General features: G+C 42.6%; 1 protein-coding gene across 2 annotated transcripts in view; it reads right to left on the bottom strand.

Annotated features, from left to right (window-relative positions):
• dnajc10 (DnaJ (Hsp40) homolog, subfamily C, member 10) overlaps positions 1 to 9,214 on the bottom strand; it is an 80,995-nt gene extending 71,781 nt beyond the window's left edge. For both annotated transcript variants that reach the window (XM_078551924.1, XM_078551922.1), the window contains exon 1: positions 9,096 to 9,214. The gene's annotated coding sequence lies outside the window, so the exon portion shown is untranslated. The remainder of the gene's footprint in view (positions 1 to 9,095) is intronic.
• Positions 9,215 to 22,994: the final 13,780 nt, after the last annotated feature.

Genomic DNA, 22,994 nt, shown 5'->3' on the forward strand with positions numbered 1-22,994 from the left:
ACACTGAATGGCCTCAGCACCTGGGAGTATCTGAGGATATAAGCGTCATGGGAGATGTCAGGGTACCGTGCACAGACTTGCAAAATCTGTGCCCTGTGGTCACACACTATGTGGACGTTCATAGGAGTGGAATCCCTTTCTGTTGGCGAATGCACTGGCATCTTAATGGCCACATGTGTGCAGTTGATTGCACCCTGGATGCGGGGGATCCCAGCAACTGCTGCAAAGCCTCTGGCTCGCTCAGCCTGGCTAGCCTTGTCTGTACGGAAATGAATAAATGTCATTATCCGCCTGAACAGAGCTTCTGTCACCAGCTTGACGCAACTGTGAATAGCTGATTGGGACACTCCACAATGATCCCCCACTGACCTCTGGAAAGAGCCACAGGCATAAACTGTGACCTTCAGAGCCCCTGGCATGGGGTTTCCACCCACACAGCTGGAGATGATCTCAGGCCCAATCATCTGACAAATGGAGGTTAGTCTCCCTGGAGGGGTGGAGCCTCCTTCGGCAGTGCACCTTGGACATATTGAGGTAGCTGCATCGTCGCCTGTAAACCCTGGCGGCAGGATAGTGGCGTTTTCTGCAGCCCCTTCCGCCTTGGACTACCTGCTGGCCCTGTGCCCCTTGTGCCTGTGCCTCTCATCCCACAGGTCGCTTCCCTGGAAGCTGCATTGGGACACCTCTCCCTTCTGCCCCCTCTTCCTCCTCAGAAAGGGGTGTCTCCAGCGGAGACCACAATCCCCATTACCAGGGTTACAGAAGGCTGTCTGATATGTGAAAAGGTCCGCACAGTCAAAATCCTCTGGGGGCCTTGGAGACACCAACGTGTCCTAAAATTAAGCCTAGAAATGCAAAGAATGAAGCCCCAAACAGATGAAGCTAACATGTACCAATAAGCAACCAGCTGCAAACATCTCCAAAACACCTCACTACTCACACTGGCAATGCTGCTGACCCTTTTTATCCTGCCCTTGGATGAGGTTTTGCAAAATGTGGGCTACCCGCCTGCCCGTGCGATGAGCGCGAAATCACACAGGCAACGTAAAATCAGGTTCAATTGGGTTTTTAATACCTTTTAATTGATGGTGGGCAACTCCGACACCCGCATGCACCTACCGATCTGAAGATTGCATGCACGCGGGATGACGTCGGGACACTCATCCGATGTCTTTTCATGCTATTTTACGCCCGATTGGGTCAGGTGCGCACCCGCCCGTATGGCGTAAAATTCTGCTCATGTTTGCAGCTGTCAACCAGAGACCATTCAGCGATGTCACTAAGTTTACTGAGCATCTGTTCAAATAATCAGAAAAATGTAAGAATGGTAGCCAGCAAGAAAGAGCGACTCCGTCAAACATCAGATGAGAGGCACCCTCTACATGGTCATAAACCTACACCCAGCTGCCTAAAGTCAAGGAAGAGCTTCATGAACATGTTCCATTACAATCAACCCCATCTGAAGCCCGCATCGCCTTGTGGAAAGACCGGCTTGCCAGTCTCGAACTACCCCCAGCGATGGAAATTCTACCAGATGAAAGCCTTCCCCCAGGAGCTAATTGCAACTGGGCAACCTGGAAGTGCCTGAATGGATTTAGGACTGGTGTAGGTCGTTCAAAGGTGTCACTAAGCAAATGGGGATATACAACCAGCCCGACAACTTGTGAATGTGGAACTGAGCCACAGACTATGCAACATCTCTTGCAATGCTTATCGCTAGAGGAACTCTGCACTGTTGCAGATCTTGCCGAATTCAACAAGGCGCAAAAACGTGTCCAGTTCTGGCTGGGCCATGTATAGACTGTCCGTGGACACAATAAGAAGAATCAGAAAAATAACTAAACGCTATGTTTTAATATTGGGCCAAATTGTTTCTTGTCAGATACTCTATTCATTATCTCAAATAAGTTCCACAAATAGTACTATTTGTGAACATTTAAACTCTCAAAGATACTTTCTCCAGAAAAAGCCTAAATTTGGAAGGATAAAATCCAGCTCAGTGTTTTTTCGATTAAGTGCACATACTGCATTTTGAAAATGTCTCCTGCCAACACTTTAATAAAGCTTTAGTGAAACATGTAACCCAGGTTTTTGTCAAATTAAATTGTATGTGCAAACTTGACTGGCAACTCATGCTGCATTTTCATCAATGGCTTGCTGCCAAAAGCAGCTGGATTTTGGTGGCAAATGAGGAACACCACCAGTTCGCCCTGAAGTGTTAACTATTTCCACCTGCACAAATGACCTGTTCAGTGTTTTCTAGTACTTCTTACTTTTATTTCAAATTTCCAATATCCCATTATGTGTTGCTTTTGTGTGATTATGTGGAGTGAGTGCTTTTATTTGGATGCCTGCAGATCCAGTACTATCCCCAACAGCATTCAGGCAGGAATGACTTACCACTGGGGGCTGTGATGATATCTGGCTGTTGCCAGGCAGTTTGGCTTTCAGTTATCTGCAAGTACCTTCCCCAACCATTGGAGAGGAACTAAAGTGCTGACTCTCGTGTAGTGCTCCTGCTATGATCTTGGGGTTCAAGTTCAATCCAGGACTTCAGAAAATCGACTTTAAAAACAGCATTAGCTTTTAAGTTGTTCCGCCAGCTGTTGAAGCCACCTTATATTATAAAAGTTGCAGTTTCTACAGTACCTGGGATCGGAGTCTGTATTGCAGGATCGATTCTAAAACAATCCTGATTTGCAATTAAAATCTACCATTAAACACACTGGCCCGTAACATCTGAGCTCCTGAGCGTTGGATTTGGGGGGTATCCCAAAGATGTGCTGGGGAATCCCTCCAGGAAGTTCCCAGGTAAGTGTTTGCATGGCAATTGCCCAGAAGTGTACACTTCCTTTGGGCAATTGCACTGCGTACCATCCAAAAACACGGTTTAAATCGCTAACTTTGGATGATTCCATCAGGATAATACCAATAGTTATTCCGAAAAAGTTAGAAGAGTTAAAACCTCTAACTTCTGAGACCCAGACCGACCCCATGGACTCCCCCAGTCTCCAACAGCCGACACCTCTCACCCCTCCCGACCTCCGAGGCCAACCAGTACACTGGTCCGCCACACCACCCCACCGCCCCCCCAAGGACTTCCAACTGGCAAACCATGCCCAACTCCCCGGACCTCCGACCAACCCCCCCACACACCTCAGACCAACGACCCCCCTCCTCATGGACCTCAGACCGATGAACCCCCCACCCCCGCCACCACGGATAATGACGATGTTGAACCCATATTGTTCAGCAAATACCTTCAATTCTCTGAAAGTGAATTGGGTTCCATAATCACATATTATTCTTTCAAGAATTCCTTGCTCAGGAAATAGAACTGCTGAGATGGTTGTTGTAGCTCAAATCTTTCACCTTTCTGACAAAAGGGAACTTTGAGTAGTAGTCTGCTATTTTGAGATACCAGTCTTGATGGTGTGTGAATAAATAAAATCAGCTCCCACAATTTGCCATGGTCCGGGGTGGTACTTCAATAATTATCGTTTCTTATTTCTGCTGTGTATTCTTATACTTCAGGCTTACACTGCATGTAGACATCATTCTTTCGATACCTTCGTAGATGCTTATCCTGTACACACCCAATCTGACTCTCTAATCTCTGCATCATTTTGGGTATGATTATTCTGTATCTGGCTAACAGAACACCATCTTCTAGTGAGATCTCATCTCTGATAGACCAACACGGTAGTATTGACGGCTGCATTTGCTGTATCCGTCCTGGAACACTTGCTGAGAGAGCATCTGTAACTCTTTTGCCTTTACCGATCTCATCAGTAATTTGAATGAGAGTTCTGAAGGCGTTACATTCTCTCGGTGCTGGATTTTTACACCTAGATCTTTTACCTCATGTTTCTCCTATGGCAACAATCGAGATAGGGCATCTGTCAGCACCATCTCTCTTCCTGTTTTATATTTCAGTGTGAAATCAAAACTCTGAAGCCTGAAGGGTAACCTCTGCAGCCTTGCTGGTGCTCTACACAATTTTTTCTTGTAGATCTGTTCCAGTGGACAACGATCACACTCCACTATGAAATTGCTCCATAAAAGAATTTCTCACATCCATACACGACTTCCAAAGCTCTCTTTCTATGTTGGTATATCTGGTCTCAGCTGAAGTTAGAGCTTTGGATGTGAATGCTATCGGTTTTCCATCTTGTACCAGGGCTGCTCTCAGTTTCTTTTGTAGAAACATCTATTTGCAGCATGACAGGTTTCTTTCTATTGTAAGAGGACAGTTTCTTTCTATTGTAAGAGGACAGACTTGTCTCCTTCATACTGCTTCCTTATTTTGCAGAAACTCCTTTCATGTGACTCTGAGCACTGGTACTCAACATCCCCTCTTATCAGCTATCGAAGATTTGTGGTCTCACATGTGAGGTATGAAAGAACTCAAGTACTGGGTCAAGCCAAGGAAACACCTCAGCTTTTTCTTGTTTCTTTGAGCTTCCATCTCAGAGATAATTTGGACTTTTTCAGGATTCGGCTTGCCTCCTTCAGGTGTGTACACCATCCTGAAGAACTGGCATTCTGTCACTGTCACAATGCATCCGCCTCAGTTTAAATTGGTCCCAGCTTTCCTGGTTCTCTCAATGGCTTCGTGTAGGTGGTAGTCATGATCGTTTTCATCTACACCATACATCTGGATATCATCAACTATGCTGACTGCTCCTTCACATCTTCGACCTCTCATCTACTTTCTGCTGGAACACATCCTGGCTCGCTTTTAAGGCCAAAAGATGGACGCAGGAATTTGTACCATCCATTCTGGCGATCACTTTCTTTTCTTCCATCTCTTGGTGCTCTCTTTCAAGCTTTTCTTTTAGTTGCATCGGTACCTTATGTGGGATGAATCACTGGTTTCAATGCTGAATCAATAGTGATGTGAAACACAAAAATCTTCAAAACATCCAACCATCTCATCAAAACACTCTGGATACATTTGGACCAGATCTTGCTTGCTTCTGATCGGAGGGCACTTTTCAATGGGTGTACTACCTTCAACCCTCAGTGCTCTTTCCCTCACCTCATGGTTTACTGAGATAAGTTGCAGCTCTTCAGAACCACTCAACCCCAGGATAGCAGGACCATCTGTTTCAATGACATACGAAATAGGAGCAGAAGTAGGCCACTTGGCCCCTCGAGCCTGCTCTGCCATTCAATAAGATCATGACTGATCTGTTTATTCCCATCTACTTCTGATAACCTTGATTCCCTTGCCTAGCAAGAATCTATCTACCTCTGTCTTAAAAATAATCAATGGCCCCACCTCCATCACCTTCAAGAGGCAGACAGTTCCAAAGTCACACAACCCTCAGAAAAAAAATTCTCCTAATCTGTCCTAAAAGGATAACCCCTAATTTAAAAGCAGTACCTCCTAGTTCTGGACTCATCCACAAGAGGTACCATCTTTTCCATGTTCATCTTGTCAATACTGTTCAGGATCTTATATACTTCAATCAAGTCACCCCTCACTCTTCTAAACTCCAATGGAAACAAGCCCAGCCTGTCTAAACCTTCCTCATAAGACAACCCACTCATTCCAGGTAGTAATCTAGTAAACCTCCTCTTAACCACCTCCAACACATTTACATCCTTCCCTAAATGAGGCCACCAAAATTGCACACAGTATTCGAGATGTGGTCTCACCAATGCCCTGTATAACTGTTCAATTCCTCTCATAATAAAGGGTAGCATTCCATTAGCCTTCTTAATTACTTGCTGTACCTGCATTCTAACATTTTGTGACTCATGCACAACACCTAGATCCCTCTACACCTCGAGATTCAGCAGCCGTTCTATGTTTAAGTAATGCTCTGCTTTTTTATTCTTTGTGGAACAACTCCACATTTTCCTACACTATACTCCATCTGTCAGATTTTTGCCCATTCGCTCAGCCTATATCCGTCTGTAACCTCCTTATGTTCTCTTCACAACACGCTTTTCTACCTACCTCTGACATATAACATGTAGTTAACATATTTTCCTTTTTGTCTATCACTGATTTGGGTTGTTCCTAGCTGTTGAATCTCAGGTCCCCTGTATGTCGTTAGCATTACCTTGTTTGGGTTCAAAGCACCTTTCCTTGAGTGAACATTTTCTTTCAGATTTTCAGAAAAGATTTTCTGATGTAGTCTGAGCAGGAGTCTGTGCTCTGAAATCAAGCTGCAGATTTATGTTTGTGAGCTTATTTCTCATCCTCTTCCAGGTCTGAATGGTTGTGTGGATTTCTTTTCTCTGGGAATTGTCGAATCCAGATATTTCATACAGTTATGGTATCTATGTTGATTACGTCCTCAAACTCATCGCCATCTTCCAGGGTATGGATGTTTTGGTTTCTTTTCCATTCACCCTGTTCCTCTGCCTCTGCTAACTCTTCTACTATTGGTGCTCTCTTTCAAGCTTTTCTTTTAGTTGCATCGGTACCTTATGTGGGATGAATCACTGGTTTCGATGTTGAATCAAAAGCGACGTGAAACACAAAAATCTTCAAAACATCCAACCATCTCATCAAAACACTCTGGATACATTTGAACCAGATCTTGCTCGCTTCTGATCGGAGGGCACTTTTCAATGGGTGTACTACCTTCAACCCTCAGTGCTCTTTCCCTCACCTCATGGTTTACTGAGATAAGTTGCAGCTCTTCGCAACCGCTCAAACCCAGGATAGCAGGACCATCTGTTTCCATGACATACGAAATAGGAGCAGAAGTAGGCCACTTGGCCCCTCGAGCCTGCTCTGCCATTCAATAAGATCATGGCCGATCTGTTTATTCCCATCTACCTCTGATAACCTTTGATTCCCTTGCCTAGCAAGAATCTATCTACCTCTGTTCTGCACATCTTTTCCCAGTGATTGGGCTTTTCAAAAGCTCTGCAATTTGGTCCGTATGAGAGACATTTCCTTCTGTCTGTGAACTCATGTGGTCGTCCACAGATCTCACACACCTTTGTCTGGTGTGCATTCATTTGTTATTGTTTCACTGTATCAGCCCTCCTGCCTTTCTCTTGACTTAACTGAAGGCTAGCCATTTGGGTAGTCAGTGTCTTCACCTGTCTACTCATGACTTTGTGCACTCTGGCGCTGTCAACAACCTGCGATATTGTGAGTTAGTCCTGTACGTCAGGTTGGGCAGAGCCTCAAATGAACTGATCTACTAGCCTTTCATCTGTTCCCTTGTATTTATATTTGCTGGCTTCATTTCCCAATCTTGTTAAGAAATTGTCAATAGGCTCACCTGGTTCCTGCTTCAAGCTCTAAATTCATATCGGTGGGTCCGATGGCTTGACTTTGGATAGAGATGTATGCTGAATTTCCCAAAACTTTTGTCTGGGTTTTCACTGTCATTCTCACTCAGTCATTAAACAAACTTAATCCTTGCTCTCCTGTCCACAAAAGGATGTAGCAGACTGTTTCCTCTTCATCAGTGCCTTATGGGAAACTACTGAATGTCAATTTACATTTTTGCTTAAACTTCTCAAATGCTTCATGACATCAACCGCCTCCCAATTCATCCTGGGCTGGAGCTGTGCATTCATTTCTGTAGCGGTGGCCATTTCATTTTTGCACAATTCATTCGCTTTTCCTCTCTCTGGCACTAATTCGGGTTGATTTTTCTTAATTTTTTTTTTACTCACAGACACCTGATGCCAGTATATTATGACTTGTGGTTCCCAGAAGTTTGAAATAATAGACACAAAATGCTGGAGCTTTCTTTGAATTTATTTCACAGGGCACACCATATGCTACAGACTGGCACACTGTTGCTCAGCACCAGACTGTAGTGCAGTAGTGAGTAATATGGCATTCTGGATATACATACGCTAAACAAAAGAGATGCTAACTCTTTAAGAATAATATAATGATATAGCGAATAAATGTTTTGGGGGTCATATTCTATGACTATGCCTATTCTATATGACAACTGCAAATCAGTAGCCTTATAGATGTCACATTTATTTCACCACACATCAGCTAACAGCAGCTTGACTTCAGCTATCGCTCAAGAATAAATGAGCAGCTAACCAGGTGGTTTTGGAATCAGTGCTGTCCTGTCCACAACAGCATTATAAATATTGTTATCAAAAAGATTTCTTACTAATAATGGGCTAAACAGCTAAGAAAGGTTGCTGGCTACTGTAGAGTATATCTGTCACTTGAAACCAAAATGAGTGAATGATCTACTTGTGACATATGGACTTGTATCAATGCAGAGGGGCAAGTTTTCTTAATGCAAATACAGAAAAGTCTAACATTTTAAAAAGTTTCAAAAATATCTAACATCTCGAGGGTTAATTTTTCAGGTGGAGGGCCTGTGTCCAAATTAAATTGGAAGAAAAGCAAGCCTCTTTTTCAGTTTCAAGTGACAGGTGTACTATTGTAAAAAGCAGCAATTAATGAGTTAATGGCTTGTAAACAGATCAAGTGTCTAGCAACAACTTCTATCTGACTACAGAGAAGGAAGTTGAAATTAGTTTGTTGAGGGAGTTCAGAAACAGTATGTTATCTTCCTCTCAGGCACTGTTGCAGCTTCAGGTCTGAACAATGACTTCAGCAATGTCAAACTTCAACCATCTCCTCAATTTCCCACTTTATTCCAATCCATTTATTAAGATTTTAACGCCAACTTTCTCTATTTCTTTTTCACTATCTGGGAAAACAAATCTTTTGTACATTCACCCATTTCTCAAACTGTTGGCAGGCTATTGGGCACATTAATCTCCATCAACATTCCTCATCTGGACCTTCCCCTGTTGCCCCCTTTTTACCTCCAGCCGTCAAAATAGTTTTGACAGGTAGGTTTCCCCTTACCCCCTTTAAACCGACTTTTCCCCCCTTCAAATGCTGGTGCTGGCCGCTGTTCATTCCCCACGTTCTCGTCTTGTTTCAGGAAAGGCCCGGAGCTGTTCCCCGGTCCTGGATTGTGCTCCGGGTGAACCGGCTCTCATCAGGACCACCGAATCCCCCTCCCGGCCAGTAAGAGGAGGCGATCCCCCGCAACGCGAGCCCGGTCAGACAATGATCAAAGGCACACAAATAAAACAGACGGACAGGAAAGGACCAGCGAAGACTCACTCACCAACCGGCCGGTCTGCTTCCACCTCGGATCGCGACACAACGACAACTAGGCTGCTCCGGACTCATCTACCCGACGCACTCGAAATCGCCGCCAGACTCCGCCCCCTGCCCGAACCGGACCCATTTCCAGGATACGCAGACAATAGGCTAGTGACGCAAGAGGGCCATTGAGCGCCACGTGGAGGCGGCCGGGAAAGCTCCAGCCAATGGGAGAGCGCCAGCCCTGCAATCAGCAGAACTACCTTCCCCATTCCCATAATGAGCAAATCCCTGGCAATGGTCAGGAATAATGCATACATGACACATCACACTGTAGCTACTCAAGGAAGTTTAAGGGCGTATTTGAACTTGGATGCACTGAAAGAATGGTCCCATAAATGGCAAATGAATTTCAACCCATCAAAATGCCACACACGTGCATGCAAAAAGATGCAAACAGCGTACGATCTTCACAAAAAGCATGATGGGCATCAACCTTAAATTCGTCAAGAGGAGCCCGTACCTTGGTAACCTCCTATATCAAGTGACATGGCATGGGTACACCACATAAATCATGTTGTAAACAGCACAAACAAAATTCTAGGAACTGTAAGGAGAAATTTAATCAAATGTGACAAAACAGCCACAATTGTACATACTAGGATAAAGGCAAACTACTGCGGATGCTGGAAATCTGAAACGACCTTTTCGTTGTGTATACTAGGCTTTGATATGTCCCAAATTGGAGTAGGCAGCAACAGTCTGGGCTCCTATTGTGCCTTCCTTGTAAACAAACTGGAAATGTTTCAAAGACGTGCACCATGGTTCGTCATCAACAACTATGCTAGAACATCCAGCGTTACATAGAAACATAGAAAATAGAAGCAGGAATAGGTCATTTGGCCCTTTGAGCCTGCTTCATCATTCAATATGATCATGGCTGAACCTCTATCTTAACGCTATACTCCCGCTCTCTCCCCATACTATGCTGTAGGACAGAGAATAAACCAGGAGATAATGAGGGCATGCAAAAAAGGCAGTATATCAATCATGGATGACTTTAATCTTCATATAGATTGGGTAAATCAAATTGGCAGAGGTAACCATGAGCAAGAATTCATAGAGTGTATTTGGGACTGTTTCCTAAAACAATATGCTGTGGATCCAACCAGGGATCAGGCTATTTTGGATCTGGTAATGTGTAATGAGGCAAGTTTAATAAATTATCTCCGAATAAAAGATCCCCTAGGAAAAAGTGACCATAACATGGTGGAATTTAGCATTCAGTTTGAGAGTGAGAAACCTAGTTTGGAAACAACTGTGCTAAACTTAAATTAGGGTAATTACAAATGAATGAGGGCAGAGTTGGCTGGAGTGGATTGGGAAAGGAGTTTAGCAGAAAAGATGGTTAATGAACAATGGCAGACGTTTACGAAAATAGTTCATGACTCGCAACAAAGATATATTCCAGTGAGGAAGAAGGATTGTAAGAAAGGGATAAACCAATGATGGTTAACCAAGGAAGTTAAGGATAGTATCAAAGTGAAAGAAAAACATACAATGTGGCAAAGATTAGTGGTAAACCAGAAGATTGGGAAAATTTTAAAAACCAACAGAAGTTGACCAAAAAAATAATAAAGATGGAGAAAACAAACTTTGAGGGTAAAATAGCAAGTAATATAAAAGCGGACAGTAAGAGCTTCTTTAAATATATAAAAAGGAAGAGAGAGGCCAAAGTCAATATAGGCCCCTTAGAGAATGAAGCTGGGGAAATAATAATGTGGGACTAGGAAATGGCAGAGGGGTTGAATAAATACTTTGCATCAGTCTTCACGTTAGAATACACTAATAGCATACCAAAAATACTAAATAATCATGGGGCAAAAGGGGGGGAGGAAATAAATCCAATAACTGTCACTAGAGAAAAAGTACTAGGGAAACTAATGGGGCTAAAGGCCAATAAGTCACCTGGACCTGATGGGTTGTATCCTAGGATGTTAAAGGAAATAGCTGCAGAGATAGTGGAAGCACTGGAATCCTTAGATTCTGGAAAAGTCCCAGAGGATTGGAAAACTGCCAATGTAACACCCTTATTCAAAAAGGGAGGGAGATTAAAAAAACAGGTAACTATAGACCAGTTACCTTAAAACATGTCATTGGGAAAATGTTAGAGTCTATTATAAAGGATGTAATAGCAGAGCATTTAGAAATGCATATTATAATCAGAGTCAGCATGGCTTCATGAAGAGGAAATCATGACTGACAAATTTATTAGAATTCTTTGAGGAGGTAACAAGCAGGATAGGTAAAGGGGAACCAGTAGATGTAATATATTTGGATTTCCAAAATGCGCTCGATAAGGTACCACACATAAGGATACTTAATAAGGTAAGAGCCCATGGTGTTGGGGGTAGTAGATTTGCATGGATAGAGGACTGGCTAACTAATAGATGACAGAGAGTTGGGAGACGGGGGGCACTTTCAGGATGGCAACCTGTAACTACTGGAGTGCCACAGGGGTCAGTACTGGGGCCACAATTATTTACAATATATATTAATGACTTGGATGAGGGAAATGAATGTATTATCGCCAAGTTTGCAGTGACACAAAAATAGGTGGGAAGGCAGGTGGTGAGGATGACACAAGGGGTCTACAGAGGGATATAGACAGGTTAAGTGAGTAGGCAAAAACTTGGCTGATGGAATATAATATGGGAAAGTGTGAGGTTATGCACTTTGGCAGGAAGAATGGAGGAGCTGAATATTACTTAAATGGAGAAAGATTGAAGAAAGCTGGAGCACAGAGGGATTTGGGGGTCCTGGTGCATGAATCACAAAAAGCTAGCATATAAGTTCAGCAGGTAATAGGTAAGGCAAATGGAATGTTGGCCTTTATTTCAAAGGGAATGGACTATGAAAGTAGGGAAATCCTGCTAAAACTATACAAGGCACTGGTTAGACCACACCCAGAATACTGTGAACAGTTTTGGTCCCCTTATCTGAGGAAAGATATACTGGCATTGGAGGCAGTCCAGAGAATGTTCACTAGGTTGATCCTAGGGATGGAGGGATTTTCTTATGAGGAGAGGTTGAGTAGGTTGGGCCTGTACTCATTGTAGTTTAGAAGAATGAGAGGCGACATTATTGAAACATATAAGATTCTTAGGTGGCAGATGCTGAGAGCTTGTTTCCCCTTGCGGGAGAGTCTAGGACCAGAGGGCATAATCTCAGAGTAAGGGGGCGCCCATTTAAGACAGAGATGAGGAGGAATTTCTTCTCTCATAGGGTAGTCAATCCGTGGAATTCTTTACCACAGAGGGCTGTAGAGGCTGGATCATTAAGTATATTCAAGGCTGATACAGGCATATTTTTAATCAGTAAGGGAATCGAGGGCTATGGGGAAAAGGCAGGAAAGTGGAGCTGAGGATTATCAGATCAGCCATGATCTCATTGAATGGCGGAGCAGGCTCGTTGGGCCGAATGGCCTATTTCTGCTCCTATGTCTTATGGTCTTATACCCCTTGACGCATTTAGAGTTCAGAAATCTATTTCCTTCTTAAATATATTCAGTGACTTGGCCTCCATAGCCCTCTGTGGTAGAGAATTCCATAGGCTCACAAACCTGAGTGAAGAAGTTTCTCCTCATCTCAGACCTAATGGCCTACCCTGTATGTTTATACTGAACTCCCTGGAGTAACCTACACTGCAACAATGAAGACAGACTTACACTGTTCTAAAGCAGTTCACCATGAAGTTACTATTGATTTTTCATCATATATTAAACAAACAATCTGCTGCAGGAGGGAAAACACCAACCACTTTGTATCTCTCCAATGTTGCACACAAGCTTATCTGAACAACTTTATACCAAATACAATTAGATAGTTCAGGGCAAGTGCGCAGCATGGAAGTTATACCATCTCTGGATAATGATGCTGTAGAGCGATGTCTGGGTTATATTCTGAGGTTCTGGGGTGGGGAGTAATGGAATGAGGGTCCAAAATTGTTCATATCCAAAGCTAAGAACAATAGTAACTAACCCAATAACTGGTGCCAGGTGTGATTAACGTTATAATGTCATGGTGTCGCCAGAATTTCAAACTTTGTCCTATTAAAGCTCTATTAATATTAAAAGATTTATGATCTGCAAAATACAGTGAAGATCTTTTACAAACCTGCCAACCTGAAGATTTTCAATATCTTGTGTTGATCAAGATATCCTTATCCCCATAATCAAGTGTTACCCTGTTTTTCTTACATCCATTAAAAATGCAGCCCTGTCTATACTAAAGAGTGTTTTTGCACATAGGAAGGAACATAGAAGCAGGAGTAGGCCATTTAGCCCTCCGAGCCTGCTCTACCATTCAATTAGGTCATGGCTGATCTGGTTGTGGTCTCAGCTACATTTTCCTGTCTGCTCCCCAGAACCCTTGACTCCCCTACCTAACAAAAAACTGTCTAACTCTGCCTTAAATAAATAACTCTCCATGTATGGAGAGTTCTAATAGTTGTGCATACCAACCTAGAAAACTAGAAAAAGTTGATTGACTTTAAGTTGGTTGGCTTAGGACCTGAAATGCACACAGAAACCCTGGTGATACACCTATATGTGAAAACAAGTATTTACTAAGCTTTTTTCAACTTAAGCTGTAGGTATATTCATCATTTCATTACGTTTAGCATTGGTACTTGTAAAATATTGGGCTGCACACTATAGGAGACTATTGAAGCTTTGGTCAGGGTGTAATGCAGATTCACCAGGGTGCTATCTAGTGTGGGAAAATATAAATATGATGACTGTCTTGAAAAATTGAGTTACATTAGGGGGCACTATGATAGGAGTGTTTAAAACTATGAAAGGATGGAACAGGTTAGGACAGAGGTATGGGAACAGAATTAAGACTAATTGTTTATGTGGAGGTTAAATACCAACACAGGGGCATTTATATGTTGTTATTTCTATATTAAACACAAATGTTTAAATTATTTCTTAACTACATGCTTTATTTTTATCCGAAAAGTTTTATTTATTTAATCAACTGCATATTTTGACAAGAATGTTTCCATAGATTGCTAGCTTAGTAATAGATAGTTTCTATTTTATAATAAGCAATCAGAGGGAGCTTTTCAAGCTAGGCAGGCAGTACCATTCCAATTAAATAAAATCTTGATTAAAGAAAAATTAAATTGTGCACCTCCCGCTGTAGTAATAGTAACTGCCATGGCAAAATGTGCAGATGCAGTTAAATTTACCCATCTACTTAGAGGCATATCACATTCATTATCTAATTCATGTAATTATCTTTACAATTACCCTGAAGTTATTTTCTATTTCGCTCATAGGGTGGCTGTGCAGAAGCAATGCACCAGGGTCAAACACACCATCTGTTTTGTGTGGCAGAAGCACCTAATTTACCTAGGAGGCTAGTAACCTTTTGCTACAAGTCTTCTTTCAGCCTTAAAATTTGCAGATGAATAGTTTAAAAAGCGTATATCACGCAAAAGGCCCCAAATTGCATTCTGCTGGAAATTCCTTGATGTGATTTATACCATTGTTACACCTCTGCCAGCAGCCTCCGGAGGGAGATATGCACAGGAATTTCCTGGGTCTGTTTATTTCCCTATCCATTGGTGTAGGCATTAATATGAAACTCAGGCCAAGCCAATGTTACAGACAGGAGGGGGGTTAATTTAAAAAGCATTAATTTCTCCTCTCACCACCCGTTAATATAAAGGTGTTTAGATTTGTTTTGCTCTATATAAACGGTGGTGTATCTCCCTACCCCTCAGTTTTGGTGCGATCCAATTTTCTATTAACAACCTACAGCAAACTCAAGATAGGATAAACTCAAATTAGTTTAACTGCAGACACTCAAAATGTGAAAAGAGGATTCGCAACATACCCCTCGCATCCAGATAGTAGAGAGGGATAGAGAAAGAAATATTTACAATACAGAGTCAACAGGGAAAAGAAATGTGGTTTCATGTGGGTTCCAGAGTGCAGAATCAAAGTTCAATGAGGTATTCCTTCACGGAGATCGGTGGGTTGAAAACCAATGCTGGATAATTCACTTTTCCGTTAGTGTTGACTTCACATGATGAGATAGGCATGCAGAGATGAATCAGCCTGGTAGGTGATGGTACACAATTTCCATCAGAAGCAGTGTAGATGGTGGCCAGGTATTCCACCTGGGCAGAACTCCTTGTTTGTGAGGCTGCTAGTTAGATGGTAAACAGCAGACTGAGCAATGCAGTTCAGCAAGGCAATATTACTTGTTCCACAAGCCAAAGGCCCATGACACATGATTCTCACCTCTTCACTGGGTCCTTGACAAAGTATGTGTATCCATTGTCTGGATTCCAAAGATTGTTAAATGTCTCAGCCATTAGGAATTGAAAGGAAGGTTGCGGGGCCTTTGTCTTAGCAGACAATCCATCTCCTGTTGGCCAGCCTAGGTTATTAAGTGGCAGATGGCCTTTGTCTAGTTCTCTTTGAATTTGGGCTGTGCAGTCCACAGGTTGTTGTCAGTGGCTCCTCAGAGAAAACAAAGTTTTCTCAAAACTGCCAGGCAGCTTCTTTTGTTCAGGTGTCACAAACAGACATAGGTTCAGCCGTTTTAAAGGTCTTTGTTCAGTTTTAAAATTTTAGAAATAGCAATGAGCATATATATAGATATTTTATAAAAAATATATAGTGTGAGTTCTTTGTCCCTCATACAAATGTAAGCAGCTAAATTAGCAGAAAACTTTAAAAATACAAATCAGTCATTGCTGTTCAGCAGCACACCAATAGGTACACAAGTCAGACAGAAATAGTGCTTGGCTCTTTAAGTTCACTCTGCAGGGGTTTAATTTCACTACAGGTCAGAGGGCTATTTTGGATTATGCCTGTACAGAATTAGCAAGAAGCGGGCTACCTCCTACCACCTTTGTGGTGGGGGCGGGTCCTATGCCCATTGTAAGCACCTCCACCCCAAGATGGCACCCACCCTTTGTGCCTCCCCGATCTCTAAAACCTGACCCACCTCCTCCCCTCGCCAGGGTCCTCGATCCCTCCCCAACCAAAATCCATGAACCTATCTTAAAGTCCGGTATCCATCTTCCTTCTTCTCGGGATTCCTTGTAGTCCCAGCAGCAGCCACTATAGTGTTCCAGAGCTGCTGGGGTCACAGAGCTGCCAGCCAATCAGATTGGCCAGCAGCTCTGGAAGGTGGGACTTCCTGTACCTAAGGGATGGAAGTCCCACTCTTACCTTGTTAAAGCCACCCTAGAGCAGGATCTTCTGGTCGGCGAGCGGGTGCTCGCCGATGTGTAAAATGACACGGGATGACATTGGGCAGAACTCCCGACGTCACCCTGCGTCATTTCCAATTTCAGGTCGGCGGGGGCGCAGCCGAATCAGCTGTGCGCCCGCCAACCTGTCAACGGCCTATTGAGGCCATTTAAAAAGTACTTAACATAATTAATGGACCTGCCCATCAAACCTTAGGGTTGGCGGGCAGACCGGGAGCCCTGGTAGGCTTAAGAAAAAGCATGAAACCTCATCCACAGGTGGGATGAGGTTTCATGAGGGTTTTTAAATATTTAATAAAGGTTTCACTAAAAGTGATGGACATGTCCCAACTCATGTGACAGTGTCACATGAGGGGACATGTCATGGAAATTTTGTTTTCGTCTCTTTATAACATTTTTAAATTTGGAGCCGATCTCCCAGAGGCAGCACTTAGCCTCAGGGAGATCTGTGCGCTCCTTAATGCGCATATGTGAAAGAGCGCACTCGTGACTGAGGGAATTCCCCCCCTGCCCGCACAGGGAGCGCATAGCGCTTCCTGGCGGACATCACAATGGGCAAGCCTTAATTGGCTCGCCCATGTAAAATGGCGGCATGCCCCCAATTGGGGGCGCCAATTGGAGACGCGCCTGCCCGCGCCCACTCCTGCACTTCACCCCAAAGGGGGGAAAATTTTTCCCCTAGAGTATTATCGCTGTGTGGCAGCCCGTTTTAAAGTCAGTGAGGTGCCGTCCCACTTTTTGACTAGGGGGGTTGGGTGGGCATACAAGAAATACCGTAAAATTCACCCTCAAATCAGGATGGTGTGTGCCTTGGACGGGAACTTGCAAGTGGTGGTGTTCCCATGTGTCTGCTATCTTCTTTGTGGCAGAGGTCGCTGGTTTAGGAAGGTACAGTTGAAGGAGCCTTGGCAAGCCTTATTATTGAAATTGTAAAACTTAAAAGCTTTTTAATCCTTAGACTTCTGCCAGTTCTGAGGAATCCCTGGCATCCTGATCTATCACTTTATAGAAGAGCCTTCAGCTCACAAAGCATGGCACTGAAGCAAACCCCAATAATCTGATTTAGGAAATAGCTTCATATTGTAATACTAACCCTATGGAACCCAATCAATGTTAATAATCCTTAAAATGAATTTAAAATATTTAATTTGAAATATTTCTGATTTGATCTTCCATTTATGTTATTTTAGCTTTACTTTTACATTAGTTCTATTCTTCTGTTTCCATCTAAGGGCACGAATTAATATTTAATAAAACAGAAGAAATTGTACCCTTTCGTGAGTACATCAAGTTCTTGATGTACACAAGGGGTTGAAAGGTTATTGTGGACAGACAGGAATGTGGATTCAGATCAACCATGATCTTATTAAATGGCGGAGCAGGCTCGAGGGGCCTAGTGGCCAACTCCTGCTCCTAATTCATATGTTTGTACATTTGTATGTTGTTAAGCAAATACCCTATAAAAAAACACAATGCAAGGGGCATTGTCAGTAGTTCATATTTCTTTAATGACATAACTTCAAATTTTACTTTATTCAAATACAAACATTTTTCAATATTCCATTACATTCTATACATGTCTCTAATTTTATTTTGGAATATTCGGCTTCATTAACTTCGCAGGAAATCATTTTCATAGATATGTGTCAAAAACTTAACACATTTGTTTTGATGCTTCAGAGGGTATATGGTATTCAGTGTTAACCTTTCAGTACACATTTTCAAATGTCTAATTTTTAAACCACTTTTTATAGAATCACAGAATGGTTACAGTACAAAAGAAGGACAATCGGTTGATCAAGCCCATGACAGGTCTCTCTGTGAGAGCAATTTGACTAGTCTCATTCCCCCGCTCTTTTCCTGTAGCCCTGCATATTTTTTCTCCTTCAGGTACTTATCCAATTCCCTTTTGAAAGCCAAGATTGAAGTTGCCTCCATCACCCGTTCTGGCAGTGCATTCCAAATCATAACCACTCACTGTATAAAAAATCTTTTTGTCATGTCACTTGAGATTCTTTTTCCAATCACTTTACATCTGTGTCCTCTAGTTCTCAACCCTTCCACCATAAGGAACATTTCCTCTCTTTCTACACTGTCTAGACCCCTCATGATTTTGAACATCTCTGTCAAATCTCTTCTCAACCTTCAATTCTCTAAGGAGAGCAACCCCAGCTTCTCCAATTTATCCACATAGCAGGAACCCTCATTCCTGGAATCATTCTCATAAATTTTTCCTGCACCCTCACTAAAGCCTCCACATTCTTCCCAGAGTGAGGTGCCCAGAATTGGATCCAATTCTCCAGATGAGGCCAAATCAGTGTGTAATATAAGTTCATCTTAACTTCCTCATTTTCGTACTCTTTGCATCTATTTACAAAGCTGTTTTAACCACTTTATTAACCTACCCTGCTGCCTTCAACAATTTGTGCACACGTACTCCCCCAGGTCTTTCTGTTTCTGCACTTAATTTCAAATCGTTTAGTTTGCCAAATTAGAATGTACAGAACAGCGTGAAAAAATTTAAATTGGCATAAAAGGTATACCGTCAATGTTTAAGGTGTCAGCATTATCTCACTGGTATTGCCTCTGAGTCAGAAAGCTGTTGGTTCAAGGTCCATTCTACAGACTGGAATATGTAATCTTGCCTGGCACTCTAGTGTTGCACTATCAGGAGTGCCATCTTTCATATAAGATTCTAGATTAAGGCACTGTCTATCCTTGCAGGTGAATGTGAAAGGTCCAGTGAGGAAGAGCATGGGAGATCTAGTCAATATTTTTCCCTCAACCAACACCAGCAAAAATCAGACTATCTGGTCATTATCTCAATGCTGTTTGTGGGGGTTTGCTATGTATGAATTGTCACCATGCTTCCCAGAATTACAACAGTAACTGCTGTAACGAGCTGGATTCCTGACTCCAATTTAAAAAAAAAAATATTCATTGGATGTGGGCATCACTGGCTAGGCCAGCATTTATTGTTCATCCCTAATTACCCTTGTTCAGAGGGCATTTTAAGAGCCAACCACATTGTTGTGGGTCTTGAGTCACATGTAAGCCAGTCCATAAGGACAGCAGATATCCTTCCCTAAAGGACATTAGTGAACCAGATGGGCTTTTGTGACAATCAGCAATGGTTTCATGGCCATAATCAGACTTTCAATTCTAGATTTTTATTAAATTCAAATTTCATCATCTACAGTGGTGGGATTTGAACCCAGGCCCCCAAAGCATTACCCTGGGTCCCTAGAATACCAGTCCAGTGACAATACCACAACACCACTGCCTCCCCAGGTACAGCTCTTATTGTTTGTTGTACAAGACCAAGTCCATACACATCCAATATATTTAAACAATAGACAGAAATACAACAATGCCCCCCGCCCCCGAGCTATAACAAACACTATTATTTCTTTTCAATCCTGATTTTCTCCACAATTTTATCAGAAAAGTTTGAGATTTTTATAGTCTGATTCTCATGAACCCTTATAATTGATTATAGCATGAGAAGTGTTATTGTGGCATGCTTTATGTTATTGTCGACAAGACCCTCAGAAAGGGTGTATTTCCTACAGAACAAAATATGCCAACTTGTTTTTATTCTCTCTTCATTGTTGCATCACCTAATCTCAAAGCTGCCTTGGCTGATTATTTCCTAATGTGGCCATAAAAACAAGTTAAGAAATACACATCATTGGCCTGGATTTTGTGGTAGGAATGTTGGTGAAACTGTCAGTATTTGGCGTCATTACTTGTCTGAAACAGACAGAAACTTCTGGAGTCTACACATGCTCAGTTAAACATGGTAATCTGGAAGTTGTTGTCAGTGATTCTACAGTTCTCCAGGGGGTACGCTCTTGAGGTTCTGCCGATCGCAATCAATTAGAAACCATTGAGCTAAAAAACACTTGCATTCATACACTCTTAGTCTCACTATAAAAATGTGTGAAAAAGGTTGCACCTAGCTGAATAAACTGTTAGTGGATTTTTGACTGCATACTAAATTCATCTTTACCACTAAACAACCTCACTGATCCAGAAATTTTGTATCTGCTGAATGTCAAATTTCTCCATTATCGTAGATTCCACATTTTATAAACAATTTTTTAAAGCTTGGTTATGGTATTTGAACTCCTATCTTAATTCCATGTGTATGTCCCAATCATTAATGAAAGGTCATCAGCCTGAAACCTTAAGTTTGATCTCTCTCTCTCTCCACAGATGCTGCCTGGCCTGTAGAGTATTTCCTGCATTTTCTGTTTTTATTGGAAAAAAAATCATGCCCAGTTTTAAACTGATCATCTGTGGGGTCCAATTAAGTTACATTAATGGTGCAGCAATACCTTTATAGACTGCTTGCCTTGTAGTCCAGACTCTGTGTACCCAATGGCATTGACTACCCCATGAAGTAAAACTTCAGGGAGAATGGAGATTGTTCATTGATGATTTGCTCAGTTGGTTCCCTACTTCACCGGCAGCTATGAGAGATAAGTGATTCTGGATCAGTAATAGGTAGCTCTGTATTTGCATGAGTAGTAAAAGCAACTGTTGCATTTTCCAGTTCAATAGTAGCACTTTCCCTCTCAGTCAGAAGGTTGTGGGCTCAAGTCCCATTCCAGAGACTTGAGCTCAAAATCTTGGTTAACTCCAATGCAGCACTGAAGGAGTACTGCACTGTATAAGGTGCTCATCTTTCAGATGAGAAAAACTGAGCTCCATTTTCCTTTTCAGGTGGATGTAAAAATCCCATGGCACTATTTCAAAGGAGAGCAGGGGCTTATTCCCTGATGCCCTGTCCAGTCTTTATCTCTGAAAACATCTAAAAACAGATGTTGCCATTGACACATTGCTGTTTGTGGAGCTTGCTGTGAGTAAATTGGCTGTAGTTCAAAACTACTTCAGTAGCTGTAAAGTACTTTGTGACAAAAGGCACTATATAAATGCAAGTCTTTCTTTTTGATACTGAAATAAGTAAATGTGGATGTCTCACAGGTCTGATCAATATGTGCTTGCATTTATGGTGCAATTAATTTGCTGCCACCTCTTGCTGTTGATAGGAAAAATGTGGTGAGGCATTTTTCACCAGACTATGACAGTGTCTACTTAGCTATCTGGGGTCTTTCGCCCCTCTCCTAATGTTACAAATAAGTTTGCATAGTGTATGTGAGGAACGTGTCCTACGTAACATGGTCTATATTGGGCCGTTATGAAGTTGGGGGCAATGGTAACAATGAAAGTCAAAGAATAAATTCATTCCATCCTCTCAACATTAATGTGCAGCCTAAGAATTATCAGGGATTATTTATCAGAGGTTAAAGGAGGATTAGTTCAATCAAGAGAAAATTGATTGCAGTTTCCTTCCCCGCAGGAGCTGTCTGGTGTGGGAGATGCCCGGACTGCATCGTGCTGAATCTGCGGCTGATAGCAGACTCTCTGCGTCTCTCCTCATGGGCACCGTCTCGTCCATACGTTTCAGACGAGTTCCAGGTGAAGGAAACGGTTCCTCGAAACGCCAGAGGCCGCAGACAGCGAAAGGCTGCCGGAGTCAGCCCGGGAGAGCCGACACCAGGAGGGGAAGAGCCGCCTGCTCCCGGGAGACTGATCCAAGTCGTGGAGCTGCAGTCAGGCAGCTAGGTAAGGACATCAACCCAGCTCCTTCCATCACTGTCGGTGTATTTGGTGCTGAGAGAAGCAGAACCCGAAGAGAAGAGAGTTTGATTTGATTTTCTGATAAGCAGTGTGTTTTGTTATAGCAACATGTTCAAAGTTAACAGGTTGTGTAAGCCGGCATTATTTCCCCCACGGCTTCTTGTCACTTCTTTGGGCAAAGCTCATTAAAAGATAATTTTCATAGTATTTAATCTTTTGAGTTCATTCGATATCTGGAGGTTTCCTCAGGTGCTTTTCCATTATTTTTTTTCGATATCAATAGCTCCCGGAGCAATTTAGTTTTCCCGGCTTATTGTGGGCAGCAATAAAGCTCGATAAAGTGAAGGAAATGAAATGTAATTCCTGAAAAGAGAATCATGCACCTGGAAATGATCAGAACAAAACTTTTAATTCACTGGATTCAATTTTGCTTATACTAAAAGGTTGAATGGTATATGTATCTTCTTCTTGGGCAGTCCTTTGGGATGGAGGATGACTTGCTTCCACTCTGGTACAATGGGTTCTGAGATGGCTGATATGTCCAATGCACCATCCATAGACTCTGCCACATGTAGGGCTGGCAGCGCTTGAAGGGTTGGGTAGTTGGGCTGCTTGGAGGTTTGTGTGCTGCCTCCATCCCTTCAACTTCACCTCTGCGTGTTCCTGCTGACATCTCTAGATGTGTTTGGTGCTTTCCTGAATGGGCCTTTTCCACTTTGACTGGTCACAAGCCTGGATCTCCTATGAGTTGGCGGGTATGCTTGACCTCTTCAGGGATGCTTTGAGGCCATCCCAGAAGTGATCCGCTGTCCCCTTGGGACTATCCCACCGTGACTGAGTTCTGAGTAGAGCAGCTGCTTTGGGAGTCTCGCGTCAGGCGTACAAAAGACATGTCCTGCCCAGCGGAATTGGTTTTGAGTGATTAGTGTCTTGGTGCTGGAATGTTGGCTTGGAGAGGACGCTGATGGTGGACTGTCTTTCT

Source organism: Cetorhinus maximus, chromosome 11, assembly GCF_964194155.1.
Source record: "Cetorhinus maximus chromosome 11, sCetMax3.hap1.1, whole genome shotgun sequence".
In the NCBI taxonomy this organism is placed as follows: domain Eukaryota; kingdom Metazoa; phylum Chordata; class Chondrichthyes; order Lamniformes; family Cetorhinidae; genus Cetorhinus; species Cetorhinus maximus.